The sequence below is a fragment of the Sinohyriopsis cumingii genome, chromosome 7 (assembly GCF_028554795.1).
Source record: "Sinohyriopsis cumingii isolate HCF-2022 chromosome 7, ASM2855479v2, whole genome shotgun sequence".
Lineage (NCBI taxonomy): Eukaryota > Metazoa > Mollusca > Bivalvia > Unionida > Unionidae > Sinohyriopsis > Sinohyriopsis cumingii.
Genome location: NC_142967.1, coordinates 59,340,867 through 59,361,738, shown reverse-complemented (window position 1 = coordinate 59,361,738; position 20,872 = coordinate 59,340,867). Strand labels below are relative to the sequence as shown.

The 20,872-nt window shown below is 38.5% G+C and overlaps 1 protein-coding gene across 3 annotated transcripts in view; it reads left to right on the top strand.

The window, feature by feature from the left end:
- The first annotated feature begins 12,613 nt into the window (after window positions 1–12,613).
- Window positions 12,614–20,872, top strand: part of LOC149795338 (uncharacterized) — a 252,889-nt gene continuing 244,630 nt past the window's right edge. For 2 of the 3 annotated variants that reach the window (XR_016422309.1, XM_089965109.1), the window contains exon 1: window positions 12,614–12,751. The gene's annotated coding sequence lies outside the window, so the exon portion shown is untranslated. The remainder of the gene's footprint in view (window positions 12,752–20,872) is intronic. The other variant, XM_089965108.1, reaches the window with a different exon arrangement.

The window sequence follows — 20,872 nt, the reverse complement described above, 5'->3', positions numbered from 1 at the left end:
ACGCACGATTTAGTCGTTGAAATTGGTTTGGGGAGTTGGACATATTTACTCCCTTGTAACGGCTGATATTTCGACGTTTGAAAACGTGACCGAGTTCACTCCAGCAAAGATCAACACCAAACACCAATCCAATCTCCTGGTAATTTTCTATGTGACTTTGGATAAACGAACAGACGATGTCAACAATCGCGTTGAAATCGTCACCGCGAGAAACGGTGTTTTCTTCTTGTTCTGATGTTCTGCCCGCGTGAAATGATTGTAAAAAGCGACACTACATTTTATAGCCATATGTTTAAAGTTCTCCATCGACGGTCGGTTGTCGTGTGTGTGTGTGTGTGTGTGTGTGTGTGTGATTTGGATTTTTAACGTAGCTTTAAAAAAAATTCAGTCCTATCGCTACGATGTCTTCAGTGTTGAAGTTTATAGTACTGTCTAGCAGTGAGGCATCAATCCGCAGACATGTAGTATGATGTCACACCCAGTCACATTATCCTGATACCAGGCTGACCGGTAGTAACACTAACCTCTTAATGCTGAGCGCAGCGAGGCAGCTGTGTGTACCATTTTTTAAGTATTTGGTATGACTTATCCGGGGTTCGAACCCGCGATTTTTCGCATCCGAGGAGGACGCTTTAACCACCATACCACCAAAGCTGTCAGCAGTCATTGTAGCGGTCGTTTATCGACAGTGCACACGAATACTTGTGGATTATCCTAAGCAAAACCTTTATCAGCACCTCAGTACACTTTTTCGGTTTGTAGTGGTGTCAGTGATCCCACCAGGATGACCTTGGCACGTTGAAAGTCGATCATGGGAAGCTTTTCGATTTCAGTTCGCGTCTGTCGACTAACGATCTCGTTTTGAAGTTATAGCACTGCCATCTTCTTTTTGGGATACGCCGTGGATTTCCCCGTGAGCGCCTTGTACACTTCAGGTAGTTGTTTCTCATACCGCTGTGAGGTGATGATCTCTCGGTCGATGAGATGGTTTAAGTACGTCACAAGATGATTCCCCGGGAACATCCTCAGCAGTTCATATATCTGCGCCATGAGTTCATCCAACGTAGCTTTCAACCTTGTTTAACGTGTTTGTGTCTGGGTGATTCTGAAGCTAATCTTTCTCAGACGACGAATCAATTCATCTCGTAGAATAAAATGGTGTCCGCATTGAGCATAACATTCACCCCTCGTCTCCTTCTGTCCATCATTTTAGCAATGGTTCAGATATTTTTTTATCTTATATTATATATACTTTCTAAATATATCTTAATTGTTTGTATTTTTTCAATTAGAGATAACTTAATAATATATCATAAGGAAAATGCCATCACGAGGAAAGAACCGATGTCAATGGTTACTTCAGAGCACGGCGAAGATATAAAATAGAACCTGCAGAGGCGAATATTGTACCCAGCAGAATGCGATCATCAAAATAGGAAGCGCAAGACCTCATGCATGCCTAGAATGTGGAGTTCTCGTTCGTCGACGCTTATAAGTGTGTCAGAGCTGTGGCAGGCGAAATATCAGGGTGACCAAATAGTATTACAAGAAACTGAGAATAAGCAACAAGATCAAGAAAACCACATCGATCATCGACAACTACATGGTGCAGATTAAAGATGCCGCAATCAGGAAACAGCAAGTACAGAATTAGCAGTATCAAGAGGCAAAAGAAAGAAAAGTCGTGAGCCGTGTTCCTGGTTGTAACGATATAATTTAGAAAATTTGGTTAATCCAGCTGTGATTCCAAGATCGAAAACGATGCCCACTGTATAAGTTGGATGAGTACTTATCGATGCATGCAAAAGATGCGGTGTTTTACGAGGAGGTCCCTGTGGTAGACGATGTTGAGCGTGTCATTGTCGTAGAGTTTTTTTGCTGAGCAGCCGTGATCGGCACTAGATCTGTTTCTAAGTCGACCAGTTTGATGAGCATGATCGGCACAGTGATGTTGATATTACGTTGATGATACATGTTCATGGTGGCATCCTCGAGATCTCTACGATTTTCGACGATGGCACAAGTGAGGTACCGGGTGTCGTCGGCCATGTCTCTATGTGTTAAGGCTGCGATAATATTAAGAGCTATTTTAAAATATTCCGCTCTCTTGCACATCACACAATGATTCCGGATGAGGTCTTCGTCTTTATTTCATGGCATTACGCAGTTTTCTGTTACCTCAAAATCGATTTTTCGTTACGACTTTATCAATGCAGTCGTTATCCTTTGTTTGGTCATCGCCATCTTCCTTTCGTGCAAACGTGCGCCGCTTGATGTATCCAAATTAGACGATGGCGTAGAAGATGTCAGGATATAGTTCTCCTCTCGAGCTAACGGCATTGATTCTCTATCGTTGGAAAATTTAAACAGGACAAAATACATTCGTGTAAATGAAGTTTGCAGATCGCGCCTCCAGCCGTTGCCAATTCGCTTCCAGTGGACGTAGGTATGATGTGATAACAAAGACAAATTAAGCCTTGACAGAAGATGACAATTCCGACGAGGCGATATGGTCACACCACATCGGATTCTGGTTTTCCCATGAACAATGGGATGTCCTCAACTGTATTTATGATGCGTCGCGTGTCCAGATACATTTTCATGGCTACCTTGTTGTTTACCACGGCGGATTATATAAAAACCATGTGTTTGGCTCCCGCCGCCGCGGTGAGAGTTCCAGTGAGGGTTCCTCCGTTGGTCGATTACTTAGTGCCTCCGAACGAGTTTATCTGCGAATACGAGATCGACTGGGTCTTGTGCGTGATGGGTCACTTGGTAGGGAGTCCCGTCTGTGGTTTGGACAGCGTGATTCCAGAGTTGTTGACCATCATACCTGAAAGGTGTTGTTGATGCCTTCTTCGCCGGTTTTGCACGGTGATGGGCGAGTAAGTTCCTGAAACGTACCGGTTGACCCCGATTACCCTTCCAGAGATGCCCAAATAATATACCGTAGTCGCTCAAGGGTTGAGCCCGATGTATACTCCAACAGGTCTCATATTTTGCATGCCCGTGCTAAAGCTGGGCGATACCATCGTTAAATTAGAATTGAGTTCTGTAGCAACGGAAAACGTGCCCGCGACGTGCACGTTTCCTGACACACATCATCCTTTTTTATCTTTTTTTTTCAGCGAGTGCCACCTCAACAGCAGCTACCGAGACGGCATGGGAAGATACTGAGGCCTGTCATGTGGGGGCCAGTAGACTGTACAATAGTTTACCTACCATTTAAATGTTTCTGGTCATATCTCCCCCTATGAGCGATAATTTTGTTTGTGTCAGTCGAGTCACGTGCGATTAACGCGCAGTGTTATCATCCGGTGGAGGATATTTCACGTCTTCGGGATTCGTGATATTGTGTCTGCTCATGTTGAGATCACACTGCATGGAGTCACCGGCACGATTAACATTTTTATACAGCTCCTCCTGGGAGGCAATATCGGAACGGCCTGACCCGATGAGTGTATCAAAGGAAGTGTAGGACATAATCAATAAAAAAAATGTACATCATTAATTTCGATATCAAGACAAAGACGAAAAAGCACTAGCACTATGTTTTGCTACCGGATTACCATTACATGATCATGGGTCCTACATTTCCATGCTTAACCCGCATCAGGAAAAAGTATAATACGCTTTCCGAGTTTAACGAGTCGTTGAAAAATATATTGTAGGCGACGAGGGCGGCGATTATGATCGCCCAGCCGGACGAAATTCAGCGCGTGCAAGAATTTCATTCTGACATGCACAATATTATCGTGTTTGACGACAATAAAATCGACCACTATAATTTGTCAAAAATTGACGACTATTTTTCGTTGTCGCGATACAAACATTGCAACATCATAATATTACGACGTGCCCAAATGCATCCGGCACAACACGGAATATTTTCAGGATTAGATAACAGGGATATCGACGCGATCGCTCGAGACCACTGCAACTGCATCACCAGGCGACGTCTGGATTCAAGCATGATTTTATGACGTTCCATCGCGAAGGTGCCCGAGAGATACCGAAAAGGATTCGACTTGTTTTCTTTCCAGTATACTGCTAGCTTCCAAATCATTTCCTTTGTCGGTATAATACCCTGTCGCTTGAAAAATTCACCCGTAAGTGACAGTGCGAAGACGTAATAAAATATTAATAGAACAACGGCAGCGTTTCATCAGCTGGTCATCGATGATAAGGTCGGTAAACAAGCGTTCCAGTGCGATGTCAACCAGTCAACATAGCGATTGGCAGTTCTGCGGCAAGACAGAGAGTAGCACTGCATGCGCTCATCAAAGCTCTCAGTGATGCTGTGGTTGGACAGAAAGCAGTTTCTGATGAACAAAAGGTCGAGATCATTTAAAAACTACCCCATATCGACTACGAGCAGATGAAATTAAAGCTGAAGAAGTGATCAAATATCCTGACACGACCGGAGAAAAGATAAAAATATATCCTGGAAAAGACTGATAAATAGACCAAAGAAGACATAAAACTTTTAAACAGTGAGTAAGACAATTTACATGATTACAACACTCTTTCAGAAACTATTATCGGACTTTCAGCCAAACGTGATGACTTGCGAGTGCTGAGCAGCAGGGCTAATAACACTATTATTAGACATAGTAAAGAGAAGAAAAAAACCTCCCAAACTTACAATCCAAAGTCCTTACGGATCCGGCGAGAGCGCCCTACAGGGTAGAACCAGGTCTGAGATCCGTGCTTGATCCGGTATTCGTGGCGGATATGGTATCTTCTACCACCAGATCAGTAAGTTCGACCGTACGGTACAGTCTTCCATTGGAATTAGACCATCAGTCATCGTAAGAGATCGCGTTGATTTCCTCCGAAATCTGGAACAGCTTTTTAAACGACATCGCGAAGAACAATCATCTTTCGTATTGGGCAAGCGCACAACGTCAAACGTTCACGATATCTCCAGAAGCTTACAATATTACCGACATCGCTATGGAAGTTTACAGGTTGATCACGGCCAACATACACAACACCGGAGAAAATCAAAGATAGAGTCCAATTATTCCAAGTTACGCAACAAAATCACATTATCTGTCGGTTATCGTGTGGTATTTTATATGTCCTACTCGATCGGAGCGATCCTGGGTTCAGCGCTGGTATGGCATTATCGAGCAACGGTGTGTACGAAAAATATTTACCGCCGAACATCATCGACGTAAACAATTTACTTATTACCTGCTTGATCGCCCAAGGGTCGCTCTCTCCGGTCGGTTCCGTTTCAAATGTCATTTATTCTAATGCGATTAACGTACCCCCGGGATCGTTGATTCGGCAAAATCCTTTCATTTATTTTCTCATCATGAACAGGTAAGCAATCTCGGAAATCACCATGTTGTTGATAGATCGGTCTGAAAATGCCGTAGATAACAACAAAAGAATCACGTATTAACTGCATGTGAGTCACAAGACGCTATAGACTGAAGGAGTCTCCTTCGTTAGACATAAATATCTCAAGATCACATAGAGGTCGTAAGAAGCGCATTGCCATAGCAGAACAGTGATTGATTGAAGTATTAAACATGAGACGATCATGCACAACGCGACGTAAAATCGTGGTTGGATTTTTATCCACAACGTTTACTTCGATTAAATCGGCTTTGCCTGGAATCGCTGAAAACACCTTTTCCATTTCCCTCAAAGCGGTAAAAGGTGGTGTGACCCGAGCCACCTCTGCCAAGCGAACGGCCGTAGGACAGCAAATTCAGAGAAAAGGGCAGAAGTTCACGGGGCAGGCGTCACCATCAACTTTGGCGTCTTCGACGTCCCTGGCCGCAACTCAGACATCGTCACTGGCTTCTTTGTCTCCACAGGCCCAGCACACTCGGAAAATCCGCAAAAAAACTGGAGCTCTGAGCTCAATTAGAATAGATTTTGTCGGACTCGATAAGAAATCTTCCAATGTTTACATATCAGCGGCCAGCCGCTTAGTGGCAGGATACGGCCTGAAAAGACAAATACGAGTACCTCGAATACCGGGACGTGAACATCACCAACCTCAATGCAAGTACCCATTGAAAAATCGAGACACGGGTAGAGGATGTGTACTAGTTTCCCCACAAAGCTTTCATTGAAGTTCGAGGAAAAATCCAGCCTGACACAGGTGGAAAATATGATGCCAATGCTCAGACCACGCTAAAATAAATGTGGATGGTCGTTGTTTAAGTCGGCACAGTATTAGCTGAACAAACAGACCGTGGAAGAAATTAACGGCTACTTACCACAGGCCAGCACGATCCTGAAATTGATCAAGCACAGCGATGATTACATTAAGTCATGTGCCACCAGCATGTGGTGGTGGAAAGACAAAATCACGGACGCGACAAACAATCCCTCATCCTGAAATTAGATTCTCATGCACAGTACATGTACAAGGCAGGTGGCACTGGAATTCAGCCAATGGCCTATTCACCATGAATTGGCTCGCGTTGTGAATGTCTAAAATCACTCCCTCTACATACCATGCACTCGAGTTAGAGACCACGTTGGCTCGAATCACCCAAAATCTTTACGTTGGATTTACATTTAGCAGTTTGCTCAGGCACAGCAGACCACGTCGTGGAGGGGATCTAAATCACCAGCGAATTTCCCAGGCACGTGTTTGTAGTGTTTCAGTTAGCAGCACGGCGTGTCGATCAAACTGGAAACAAGCATATCTTTGACCATCGGAATATATTTCGCATTCACGTCCGTAACAATTCTAGACATTATCCAGAACGATAACTCGAGGGCAATGTTACCGCCGCCACGAAAAACTACAATCGCGTGTACATGATTCTCACGGAGGCCATACAAAATATCAAGACGTGGACACAGGCACCCAAGTGTCCCTATAGGAATTCGCGTCCAAGCATTCCGAACATCTCAACGATTCTCCAACCAGTATCAAGATCGGATGGACCATTGTCGATCCTGTTGGTGAATACGTGTGTTACGTCCTGGTGACCTCATGCCATTTCTGACGCTGCACCTGCTCGGCGGAAGATGAACTATGTCTTGTGAAAAAAGTCTAACCATTTTTGTACAGCATGTCTCAACGACAGTATGGTCGAAAACACAACGTGGCCGGCCACAACGACGCAAAGGACAGGGTCTTTCTGTTGCCAGTGCGATAGTTCCCCTTGTCAAAACGTTTGCTTCAACCTTGTTGATCAGCATGTTATTTACCCTACGTCTCGTTGCATCGTCAGATGAAGTCTCAGGAGTGGCTTACAAGGCGGAGGCAGACAATGCAGTTTCACGTCAAAACGTGTGATCATGACATCTTCAGGTGGTTATCGTAACAAAAAAAACATAAAAAGCATAAAAAGCAAAATAATAGCATCTGTTGTATTATAAAAAATCCCATGCTTCTATCTTTGAGGCGTTGAACAGCATTGTGCAGAAAAAAAATATTGTCGATGGATCATGGCAGCGAATTTTACAATAAAACTGTCTCTGACTGGCTTTAAATAAAAACAACGTAGACTTGTACAGCTCGCAAAATCAGGTCAAAGTTGCAGTCGTGGGGAGGTTGAATAGAACTTTGAAAAACCGCATGTGGAAGAGATTTACCGGCGATAATACCAACCAATATTTAGATTTTGTGCCAGAGATCGTAAACCAGTACAATCACACAGGTACATAAGTATCAAAATGACGCCCACAGAATCGTCCGAGGGAGACCATAAACTGGAAGTGACCGACGCCTTATTTTTTCAGGCATTTATTTAAGTTGGATGACCAAGTGAGAATCAGTAAACAAAAAAGTACGTTTGAGAAAGGATACACAACCAACTGGACCAAGAAATATTTTGTGGTTGATCAAATAAAGAAAATGATGCCGGTCAAGTAAACGCTTAAAGATGCATGAGGTGAGTTCACCGAAGGCTCTTTTTAAGAGATGGAGTTATAGAAAACCAACCAGGATGTTTTCAGGATCGAAAAAGTCATTTCGACAACAGGTACAAAATGTCTCTTCAAATGGTTTGGTTATCCTAACAAATTTAACTTGTGGATCCCGACGTGCGGCGTTGAAGACCTTGTCGTCTGTGTCAATGCCTCCGAAATAATCTTACCGTACGCTGCTTACACGTTTTAGCAAGAAACGGGTTTACATTTCGCTGCCTGTTCTGGTAACCCCATCATCTCAAAAATTCGCTTAAACACGTAATCGAACTTGATAAATTTCATGCGACTTAAAGTGGAGTTCGCATTACTAGGTTGAACCAATGACAAAACGGGACTCGTTGTGGAGCGGGCAAGTTAAAACGCTTGAGTTTATTCCTGATATGATATTGCTGTTGTATCGCTGCATAGGCCTCTGATGTCCATAACACCTCGTCTGCTGGTCATATTTCATGCTCCTCCTCCTCCTCCTCCTAATCCCAAAAACTAATCTTCTAAATGTAACTCAGATCCTTATTAGCCATCGCCATAGTCTCATCAAACGTTTCAAAATATCATCGATAGCGTCTTTGACGCTTGCATTCATCTCGGGTAACACTGATGTCCATGGCCACGGCAATGGCGGTAGTCTGACTCCTCTGGAAACAATGTTTCCTGAAACGAAGATGTCTGATCCATTGCTTATACTGATAATAAACTACTAATATGCAGGCACTGGTACAAAACCAACATAGATCTGATCACCACCCAGTGGTCAAGAATCCCCAAAGTTTTCTTATCATGATACCATGAGTTTCATACGTCTAGTACAGAACCCAAACCTTTTTTAAACAGAAAAATACAGTGGATTTCATACGTTTGGTCCGGAACCCACATCTCACATTTCTCTGATCACCACCTACCTCATGTGGTCCAGAAAACACATAGATATCATCACCTCATAATTCAGCTTGTCCAGAACCCCACATCTTATAAGATAACAGGGATCCGTACCTTTTGGTCTAGAACCTCCATTTTTACTATACTACTACGGCTACCTGAAGAGAGTCTTACCGTATGTACTCCTGTGAGACGAAGTTAAAGAAGAGAAGAGAACCGGCAAGATGCATGTTAACTCACTTTGGTTAACAAACCCAAAAGATCTTTTCAGGGCGACATAGATCTTTAGAAAAGAGAGATACTACTCAATGGTTGCCATATATATGTTTGTCTATGTTTGGTGTATGTGTACCTGTAAATACTTTTATTCCCATAAACACTTCTGTCCCTATAAACACTTTTGCCCCGATAATACCACTCCCATCATAAACCTACAAAAAAATTAACATCGGATTTACCGTTTAAAACTGCACATACAACTACTCACACTTTTAGCAAGTAAAAACGTCTGAGCCTAAAATGCATTTCCCCCAGCATCTAATATGGGCGTGGATAGAGAATAGTTATAGGAAGCTTCTGCATTTTAAGCGTTTCTATGACTTAAGTTTAGCCATCTGACTGTAAAGTTCGCACTCATTGTGCGTGTATATGTGTGTGTTTGTGTGCGCGCGCGCCGGGCCGGTGTGCAGGGGTGGGCGCAACCCCGTCTGTCTCTGAATTGTTGCAGTTTATGTTTATTATTATGGTATTATTTTTTTTTTCTAATAATCATCAACGGGATAGTTTATTTGCACAGTTCGTAACATTCAACATTTCATATGTAGTTCATCCACAGCAATGAAAATTCACGTTTTACCTTTGTAAGAAATGAAAGGGTCATTTTGCAACTGAACACAGGGCAAATTGTTCGGAGAAACGTTTAGCACAATGTCAAAAAAACGGCCTGACTCAGTTATAACAAAGCGAAGAGAAAATCCTGCTGCGGCAACATTATGAAATGGCTTGGACAGACGTGTAGAACGTGAGATCTTAGCACAGTGCCGGATGAAGGCCATACAGGGCCCTAAGCCTCAAAAATAGTATGCCCTGACCCTTGCAAAATGTGAAGAAACAAATAAAACCTAATAAAGGATTAATTTTAATATTTCCTGATGCCCTGTTGGGTTGGTGCCCTAAGTGTGCCTTAATCCTGATCCCACAAAGTTGACCTAGCATGTTGCAGTATTAACTGCCTTACCTTCATAATAATTCATTCAGTGTATGAACAAAATCTTACAAGGTGTTTAGGAAATAGGAGCGAATAAAAAATAAATCTAGAACTAAAACCATAACACAAATTCTATATAACTGTGGCCCAAAGATCAAATGGGCGAGAGTGCATGTATGAACAATAAATAAATAAATATTAAAAAAAAAAATACACCACACAAATAAAATAAAACTTTAACACAACCCTTAATGTAAAGTTCCTATGACTGTGACCATGTCAAACGGCAAGTGTGCATGTCAAGAAATGAATTCATAACTTCGTTATGACTCCTTCAAATTATGAACAAATCATTTAAAGAGTTTAGGAAATGTAAGCAAATTAAAACTACTTTAACCAAAATCTTATTGTAAACTTCATACGACTGTGATCATGTCTCCAATGCCTTAGGGGTGAGCGAGCACGTCGCAGAATTAATTGTTTTAATTTTATAATGATGAATTCCAATTGTGTTTTTAAAAAATCTGTTCAAGAGTTTAGGAAATTTACCAAATGAAAACCCATCCAAAACCTTCAACGCCTATTTTTGAACTTGTGCCCAATGTAAAAGGGGCTTGTGAGCATGATCTAGACTTAATTCTTTTAGAGTCATAATTATTTACGCCAAATATGACGAGAATATATAAAGTGGTTCAGAATTTAACACTGATTAAAATATTTACACCCCCCACCCCCCAACTGTTTACAACGCAGATGCCACTATGGGAAAGTGACTGCTATGTCTTCCCATTGACATGAACTCAAAACTAAAAGCTGAATGATGTACTGAAGAAGAAAAAATAGTGACCTGCTTTTAACTGTTATTTGTAGTACTCGCCTAGATACACGGAACAATGTTGTATTGCTCTAAGACTAACGATGCGAGAGGAATAAATCTAACAAGTTAAAAAGGAGCCTAATTATTATAAGGATTTCGGGTTCGACGTTTAAAAAATCATAAACTAGACAGTCATTGCATGACAGCAGTACAATTACATGTAATAAATATCACAAAGAATTAAAAAGGCGCAAGAATAAATGCAGGAGTATACATAAAACAATGTACATTATAAACTTATGAGCGACCTCTGCTATGAGCGACCACCTGTCATTTCCGACCACAATCGTAATGCACGGATCGATTTTATTATAGAAATGCTCTGTCGTGAGCGACCACCAGCTGAACGCTACCAACGACCGCGATTTCTTGGCAAAATATGCATTTCGACACTGCTATGAACGACCACATCGCAAAAACGAGGATAAATTTAACGACCTTTATTTAATCCCTGTAACAACGACCGCTCATACAGTTCTAAAAAAAAGAAAAAAATAGGCTGGCTACCGAATATCTGAAATTTATTTACATCTGATTAGAGCAATTTAGAATGTGTTGTAAACCAGACTAAAGTACGGGTTGATTATTCCTTTGTCTGGTTCCCTGACTCGTATTCTCCCTGCGTTGGTCTCTACTATTCGTATTAGGGGAGAGCAACGCAGGGCTGAAACAAACTAGGGAACCAGACTAGTTATTTCCGGACTCAGCCTGCTTCCCGGCCTCAACGTATGAACAACCGTATCGCAAGAACATAGACAGACACCACAGACCTATATATATAATCAATCGTTACAACGACCTCTTAATTAGTAACGATTGTTCAGATAAAAAAAAGAAACAGAAACAAAAAAGGATTATGGCTACCGATGATAGATGCTACACTCCGGAAACCAGGCTAATGAACATGTCATGAATTGCCATTGTAGTGCTGAAATTGACTGAGTGGTTACCTATTGTGTTTGTCTTTAGAGGTAATCCATATTGCCTGCAGGTGAATAAAGCCATAGTCTATTAAACCAGCAAGAGAGTATCGTTTGCGGGATTCGAGTGATGATGTCGAAGACTTGTGATGTGTTTTTTTTTTCTTCCCCTCTGATGTTAAGTGATTACAACCCAATCACAAAGCTGTCGTCTATTCAAGTAGGTGCGACCGGGTTACACACCTTGTTTTTTTTTTTTTTTTTTTTTTTTTTAGAGTTAATCCCTGTATGTCGTTTTTGAATGAAGCCGTTCACTTTTGTCTCTGAGTAAATGGTTCTCTTTCTGGATGAAATAATTGTTTCTTTTTATTTTATTAACTTTCAACACCAACAATTCGACTTGACATGTGAAATCAGAATACCCGACAAATGACATTGAAATTTCACTGCATCTTTTTTCATAGGACCAGCATTTGTCCGCTACGGCGCTGAAACTCTGTTGTCTTTCTATTCCCCGACCCCCCCCCCCCCACGTGACCATGCCCAAGGACGTAACAGCGATAATCAAAGTGGTTCAGTTTTGAAAGCCCCAGCCACCAACTGGCGGAGGGTTCTGATATTAAGAAATTATTATTGATACTGTGGTTTGCATTCGTTGTGCTCATGAAAAAAGAGGGGGTATTCAAAACAAAAATTGGTAGTTCACATTTATTCTAGGCTGGTTCGCAGCCCGTAAATATTAACCGCCGATATGTTAAAGTAGGATAGACAACCAGTATATATTAATTCCTAGAATTCTAGGTAACGGTCTTATGTTTGTTTACTTCCCGTGTTTGGTAGCAACACGAATTCTATTCAAATTTATCTAAAACTCTCATTATTTGATGGCACGTGGCTAAACATAGTGAACAGTATATAAAACAAATAATGCTCAAGAGCTTAGTTAGAGAACTGGAACAGGTGAGTCTTGAAATATCATTGAAATTCCCGAGAAGTTTACATTTAGTTCTGGAGTTCTTGGTAACGGTCTAAACATTTCGAGCAGAACTTCTCCGAATTTTTATTTATTGCCTGTGTTTGCTAGCAACACGAATTTTGTTCAAATTTATTTTAAACTCTCAGTAAACATTATATAAACAAATAATGTATAAGAGTTTAACTAGAGAGCTGGAGCATGTAGTTTTTAAATATTAAAATTCCAGGGACTGGTGATAGCAAATCTCATTTTTGTACGTGAACGCACACGTTACGTCACTTACGATCGGTAAATTTTAGAATGTGTGTGTGTGTGCGATTATGATTTTTAACGTAGCTTTAACATTTTTTTTAGTCGTATCGCTGCGATGTCTGCAGCGTGGCAGTTTATAGTGATGTCTAGCACTGGGGCATCATGCCCGTACGAAATTTGTAGGCAGATTCCTCCTCGATTTTAGGTGGATTCAGGGTGTATTCCGCCTTTTAAAAAAAGGCGGACTTGGAATACGGCTACGTAGTCCGAGTTTCCTCTTACCCATGTTACCCCATTTTTGATATTTGGACATTTATGTTGGAGTGTAAGGTCAGAGTCCATTCCCTATCGAAAAGTTGGAATTCGCCGACACCATTTGGTGTCGGCTCGGGGTAGCCGCTTACTAGCCGGCCCAGCAAACTTGAACGACCTTTCATCGAGATATACCTGCATGAAATCGATATGAATATGATTCATTTTCTCAGAAACTGTGATCATAGCATTCGTTATGTCTTTAATCCGCTGACAGATAGACGCAAGTACGTCGTTGTTGAAATTTGATCTGGATCTGGCCATTTGCGTTCATAGTCACGTGACTACACAATTCTCGCAACCTACACCCAAAACATAAATGTCCGAATATCAAAAATAGGGTGACTAGGGTCAGAGGAAACTCGGACTAACGGATAAGGTGACAGACTGAATCCGTCTAAGTGTACTTTTTTCTAATATTCATCCTAAAGGATAACTTTTAGGCGGAAAAGTTCTGATTGTCCAATTAATTTTCCTACTTTAAGACGGATTTTGGACTTAGGCTGATTTTAGCAGAAATGTTAGGAGTAATTTTGAACTTTATCAAAAGAACTACAAGCATAGATGAAACTTTGGACTTCGAAAATTTGGTGCAAGGTGGATTTTGGACTTGATCTGAAGTTTACTCTGAAAAATAAGTTTTTGTACTTCCTAGTAAAATATACTCTTCAAAAATCATGCCCTAGTGATAATGTGAATGAAATTTCAGCGAAATCAGAGTGAAATTTTTTGACATTCACTCAATGTCATTTTTTTCACTAAACTTAGAGTATTTTAGGAGATTTTAGCAAAGTTTCTGAAAATATCAGTGAGATTTTTGTGATTGAAATTTGATGACTACCAACATTTCTAAAAATGTCAGTGAGAATTTGTGATTGAAATTTCACTGAAAGTTTGCCAAAAATTCTGAAATTATAGTGATATTTAGTGATTGTAATATCACTCACATTTCAATAAAATATATAAATAAGATATACTAAAATTTATTTTTTGTTTCTTGTACAGTTTGAATGATTATCAGCTACATTTATATTTCATGTTCTGATAGCTGTAATTTTTGTTGTTTTCATTTTGGGAACAATAACTTCTTTCCACATCTTTCCTTGTTATATTTCTTTTTCAGATTTGTGTTGTTGTATTTTTGTTGAATTCTTTCGGATTTAACTGCTCTCAAACAAGATTGTTTTCTTGTTTTCCGTTGTAAAGAAGAATTTCGCTTTTCTCCTGACCTGAATCTTATTTTCCTCGCTATGACCCTTTTTTTTAATATCGTCTCCTTTTTTTTTTCTTCCTTTTTTTGGGGGTGGGGGGCGGGATTATGCGCTATTCAGTCCCATTCCAAAACGAGCTTTCTAATAAGTATATGTTCCGTATATTATTTAACGGATGATGGCTGTAAAGAGCTTTCTGATAGGTCAAAAGTTTTGTCAAATGAATCGTCGCGTAACGGAACCTGGTGGGAATGAGCATGCTTGCTAAACATGGTGATCCGACTTTTCGAGCGGGATACGACTTTGATGAACCATTTGAAAAATCTGCGGCAATGAGAATAGATTGAATGCAAAGGCAGTGGGAACGTAATTGATCAGTATGTATGAAAACTGAACGCCAGGACTAGCATTTTGCTCTTTGTATCATAAAGAGCTTCTTCCTCCACCATTAACACTGGTCGCCATGTATGGCCTATCGTGTGATGAAAAATGGCGTTAAACACAACAACTATTGTGCTAAATATGGCAAGGAATTGAACCAGGATGATTTCAAAGTTATATAGCTGCAAACTGGTTAACTTCAGAATTTAAATAGGGACAGCGTTTAGATCTCTGGTGGAAATTGTTGATATTGTTGCCAGATACCCATGTCCATGAAAGATAGTAATATTTTTGCGGAGTTTTCTTGGCCCATAAGTAGAATTATCCTTCAGTATCGTGAATGCTATTATTTTGTATATTATCAAAATGTTCGAATTGTGTTAGAATTCAGTGTAAAATAAGTGTGATAAACGTTTGTCACGGCTGCTTATGGAACAAGGACTAATTCAAGAGACGTCTGCAGTACAATAGTGACATAATCAGACTCCTAGCATTTCTTCTTTTCATAATCAATGTCTCAAATGAATGCTTTTCTGTACTTTTGCATCATTTTCACTGAATTTTTCAGTGCAGGATAATCTTTTATATTTTATATATGCTTATGTGCTCACAGATGCCTGTGCATATTTTCCAGGCTTCGTACTTTTGATTTGTAAAATAACAATTATTTAGTGTCAAGACAGATTCTTCACATCATGTTGTATATACTATATACATTGTATGTAACAGATAGAATTCCACAAGGTAGATTAGTTCTGTAAATAATTCAGTTACGTTTTCTGAATAAAGTATTTATTATTATTATTAAATCCCATAGCTCTTGCCTTGAATGTCATATAATTACAACATCTGTATAATTTTGTTTTATGTACACTGAAATATCACCTTGGTTAATAAAGTCCTGTTTAATTTATATCCACTATTTCTTTGAAACCTTTTGAAATGCCAGAAAAATTACTGAAACTTCAGTTAACTACTTTTTAGTACTATATTATGATCAGTATTTGAGCGAAATCTCATCAAAGTTTTGGTAAACTCTCACAAAACTTTTAATGAAATGCTAGAGATCTTGCCAGAGCTTAAGTGAAGGTTTTGGCCAAAATATGTTTGAAACCTCACCAGAATTTCTGTGAAAGTTTTGGCCAGATTTTTTTTGAAATTTCACAAATATTTTAGCGAGATCTCACCAAACTTTCACTGAAATGAAAAAAACTTAAATGATGCCATAATGGATTAGGTTTTTTATGTAAGAAAGAAAATGAGGACAAGAAGAACCAAAATCTTTTTTAATAATGTCTGTCAAAATAAAATTTATGATCCATTTGAAAAATTATTGTGACTGTCATTGATTCCCAATAGTGCCCAAGAATCATTAAGTAGTTTAATAGAAATCTGAAGCAGATCTTTTATCGGATGATATTTATGTAGACATTTTAGGCAGCCTTATTTTTATAGATGGAAACCTTTGGCGGATTTTTATTTCAGGCAGGGTTTTTCTCGGGTATAATTTTATTCCAGGCAGAAATTTTAGGACAACTAATCTGAATATTTTGCCACAAATTCTGCCAGAAATCCACATAAAGTCAGCTTAAAATTTGCGAAAGCTTCTTTAAGTTTATGGTTAAACAGAAAACGCTTAAAAAAATCTGCCTAAAGTCCACCTGGAAAATTTTGTACAGGATTTCAGGCGGAAATCTTAGGGTCAGATTCTTTTTATTCAAGTGGAATATTAGAACAACTAATTTGCATATTTCACCTAAAGTTCCACACTGAATTCTGCTTGAAATTCACCTAAGCTTCCTTAATATGAGCAGTTATGGTTTGGGCAGGAAGTGCTTTAAAAACCCGTCTAAAATCTGCCTTAAGTCCACCTGGAAAATTTTGCACAGGTGCCACAGACATGTATGATTATGTCCCACCCAGTCACATTATCCTGACACAAGGCTGACCAATCCTCACACTAACCTCTTAATGCTGAGTATCAAGCATGGTATCTGTGTACCATTTTTAGAAGTCTTTGTTATGACTCAGTCAGGGTTTCAGACATGCGACTTCCCGCATCCGAGGCAGATGCTTCAATAACTGGGCCATCATAGCTTTACACTATATATATATATATATATATATATATATATATATATATATATATATACACACACACACACACATAGACACATAAACAATCATGTCAGCCTATTCTGTGCATCAGGTAATTCTGTGCAATGATACATGATTTCTGTAAACATTGGATCGCATTTTGTTGTTTTTGATCAAAAATCCAATTTTTACCAAGAAAAAAGGATTGACCTTTTATTAAGGAAAGTGATATTCATAAAGTGTACGAAAATATCCCACATTTCTATTCTAAATATGAAACATGATTTCTGTATGGCAGCATGAAGACCTACTGTATGACCTTGAACTTGTAACCAAGAAAAACCTATTTAATATTTATCTTTTAGAATCATACAAATAAATACATTATTTAAATGATAGAATTGTTTACCTTAGAACAATGCTGAATCTTAATCCATGTTACTGATTTTGGAAGACATTCCACACCTACAGTATCGGGCCCCCCCCCCCCCCCCCCAAGTGGTCTAAAGTGCTCTCCGTTACGGATCACTGCTGTCTCACCTCTGCGTGGGTTCAAGTCATGGATTCAGCTAATGTTGGTATGTGAGAAAGCTTGCCAGTAGCTTCTCATGGGTCGGTAGTTCTTTCTGGGGTTTTGCCAGTTTCTTCCTCCACCATTAATACTCGCCGCCATGTATAGCGTATCGTGTGCTGAAGGGTGGCGTTAAACCCCACAACAGCAACAACCTACAGTATCATCTGCTATCCAGTTTGTCAGTGTGCCTCTAAATAGATTCTCAAGGAATTCCTCAGCATATAGTCTGTTTCCAACTTCTTTAGTATTTTATTTCCCCATAAACAAGACATAAACACGTTACATCATATTGATTGTTGTTTCTCTTCAACATAATAACTTATTTTTATAAAATATTGAACTTTTACTAAATTTTGTTTAAGATTGGTTTAGTTTGTTTAATATCTCTTGGCATCTAGCGTCATTCTTATGTTGAATTTTGTAAAACCAGCTATTAATATGACCTAGTTCATCAGCTGAGATACCGACAGAAAAAGTACAAAGTAAAGCAATTAATTTCCATAGCCCGATGCATAAACTTTACATCTTTTCAAAGCCATGCGCAGAATAGGCAGACATATCACGAGTCATGAAAACAAGGGTGGTCAAAACCCTTGATGCAACTTTTTGTTCTTTACTGTCTAATGAATAAAGTCAGGTGACTTCTTATCTCTGTCTTCTTCATATTTTGTTTTTGCCACAGAAGCCCATCATGGCATTAATGAAATAATTATCAATTTTACAGTTGAATTTAATGACCTTTTCCTTTTTTGTTCTTTCCCTCTTTCCAGTATTGAATAAAGAAAAAAATGCAATGTAATATATTGAAATCAATATATTTTATTTAAAAAAAAGACATTTAAATTTTGGTACATTTTTGTAATTTTAGAAACAACAGTATGCATGTTTTTCAGAATGGTAGAAAAGTGCATCATTGTTATGACCAAGATGTTTTAAGAAAAATAGAGATATTAAGGAGAAGAAAATATTGAGAACTAAATATGATACACATATTTTCATTCATTAGGTATATTAAAGATTACTGGAAAAGGAAAATGGAACATGGCAGACCTTAGTCAGTTCAACTATACTCAGAAATAGAAAGGATATTTGGAATTTAGGGAGAAGGAAATTGGAAGAATTTAGTACGTTAAAAACAGTTTTTGGAGAGATGTAAATTTGGCAGTAACTAATTGGAAAGAGGAACCACAAAGTCCTAACGAATAGCAATCCATGAGCATTTTAAATTTTGTCCCCCCTAAAATGTTCTATCAATACAAATCCTGGACAGAAGCCAGTTTTGAAATTGTGAATGATCTAGTAGGTGATCATGGTAATTTAATACCTTTTGAAATAATAAAACAAAAAACTAGAAGTGATGATTTTTTAAAATACTCCTTAATATCCAAAATTCCAAAGCATGGAAGACACCATAAAAAACATTTAGTACATAATAATTATGATAAGCAGGAGGATAAAATAATGGACTTGCAAAAGCAAAATTCACTAAGTTTGTTTACAAAGATCTTTTAAAAAAAGCAAAAAGGCAACACACTGTGAAGCAAGAAACTTGGATGCAAGTATTTAATAAAAATATAAGTAGTGAGGAGTGGTCTGAGATTTATAGCCGGGCGAAATGCTATACCAAGGATACCAAGTTGATCTCTCTTAACTTTAAATTATTCCATAGAATAATCGCTACTAATGATTTTCTGAAAAGAATTAACATATTAAATGACAACAAATGTACTTTCTGTAAGAGTGAAAATGAAAGTATTGAGCATTTTTTTTATGATTGCAGTATTACTTCACAGTTTTGGTACCACTGTATTGACGTTTTTGCACCTTTTTGCCCAAATATTGTACATTTGTCCAAAAAAGAAACATTCTTAGGAAGTGAAAAATTGGACAGTTTGTATAATTTCCTGCTTATTTTGGCAAAATATTATTTTTATACTTGCAGATTCAATATGAAAAATACTTCTCTATTTGCTTTTAGGGAAATAGTAGCAATGCATAAGAACATTGAAAAATACACTGCCAAGGTAAATAAAAAAGAGGACTGATTTCTTCAAAAATGGACTGCAATAGTGAACATGTAACTTGTATCTGACTTGATTGTAAACAGGAACAAAATACTGTAATGTCATAAAAGTCCACGTCACCTAGAGTGTGTGCCATATGCGTGTGTGTATGCATGTGTTTTATTTTTCTGTAGATTATGTTTATTATCCCAAGATTATCTGAGAACCAGAAATGTTTGATTATAAGGTGACCTTGGGATGGTTTCCTGACCCAGTGGTCAACCTATTACAAGGTTAATAAAAAATAAAAAAAATATAGGAGAAAATATTTATTCATATTAAGATTATTTATTGTTAAAATTGCCATTGTTGCCATTTCCTGTGATAGTAATATTCGTTTCTCATCTAAATGATGGCCGCTAGTTGTGCTGTGATCAACCGCTCCGAAACAGATGACATTATAAACCAGGAAAGCAAAATGTGGTGCTCATAAATGAACTGTCGTGGAACAAATGCCTGCAGCCAATAAATAGTTTTAAGTTCTGAAATTTGGTAGAGGTATAATGATGTTTGAAAGTGTAACTGACTTCTAATAAAACATAGATTGTTTAGAAATTATTGCACGAAGTGTTCATAGGGAAGCTATGCCATTATAGCAGTAACTTTGATATGTATGTGTACACCTTTTGAATTCTGTTTTATTTCTGTATGTAATCTTTAATGAAGTCGCTAAAAGCAACATTCATGGAGTATGTTATTTTTGCTTTCCTAATTTTGTACTTGATGAAAAGCTCACCTTGCAGTTTCATTCTTAATTCAGTTATCTGTCTACTCAGTCTTTCTGTCACTCATGCTGCATAAAAGTACCTAACAGAGATAGGTAGATTAGTAATCTCAAACACTTGTCTATCAGAGAAGATAGCCCAATTTAAACAAAATCATCCCAACTGACTGCACCATCCTGTTCAAAAGTAAAATTGTACATTGTGAAAATAAGTGTCTGATGGACATTGTGTTGCTTGGGATTTATAATTCTTAATGGCATTTTTCATGCACCATTTCACTCAAGGTGCAAATATTTACAACCATCTGATGACAATAGTGACTTTTTGTACCAGCTAAAGGTAGATGTTAAACAAGTGTTGAAATGAATGGCACTAAAGTTCCAGGAAGATAAACCATTCCAAATTGTAAATTTGAAGTGCAAATGTGCAGAGGAATTTTTTTTATTAGGTCACTTTGAAAATAGTTTTATTTTATATTTCTTATCATTCT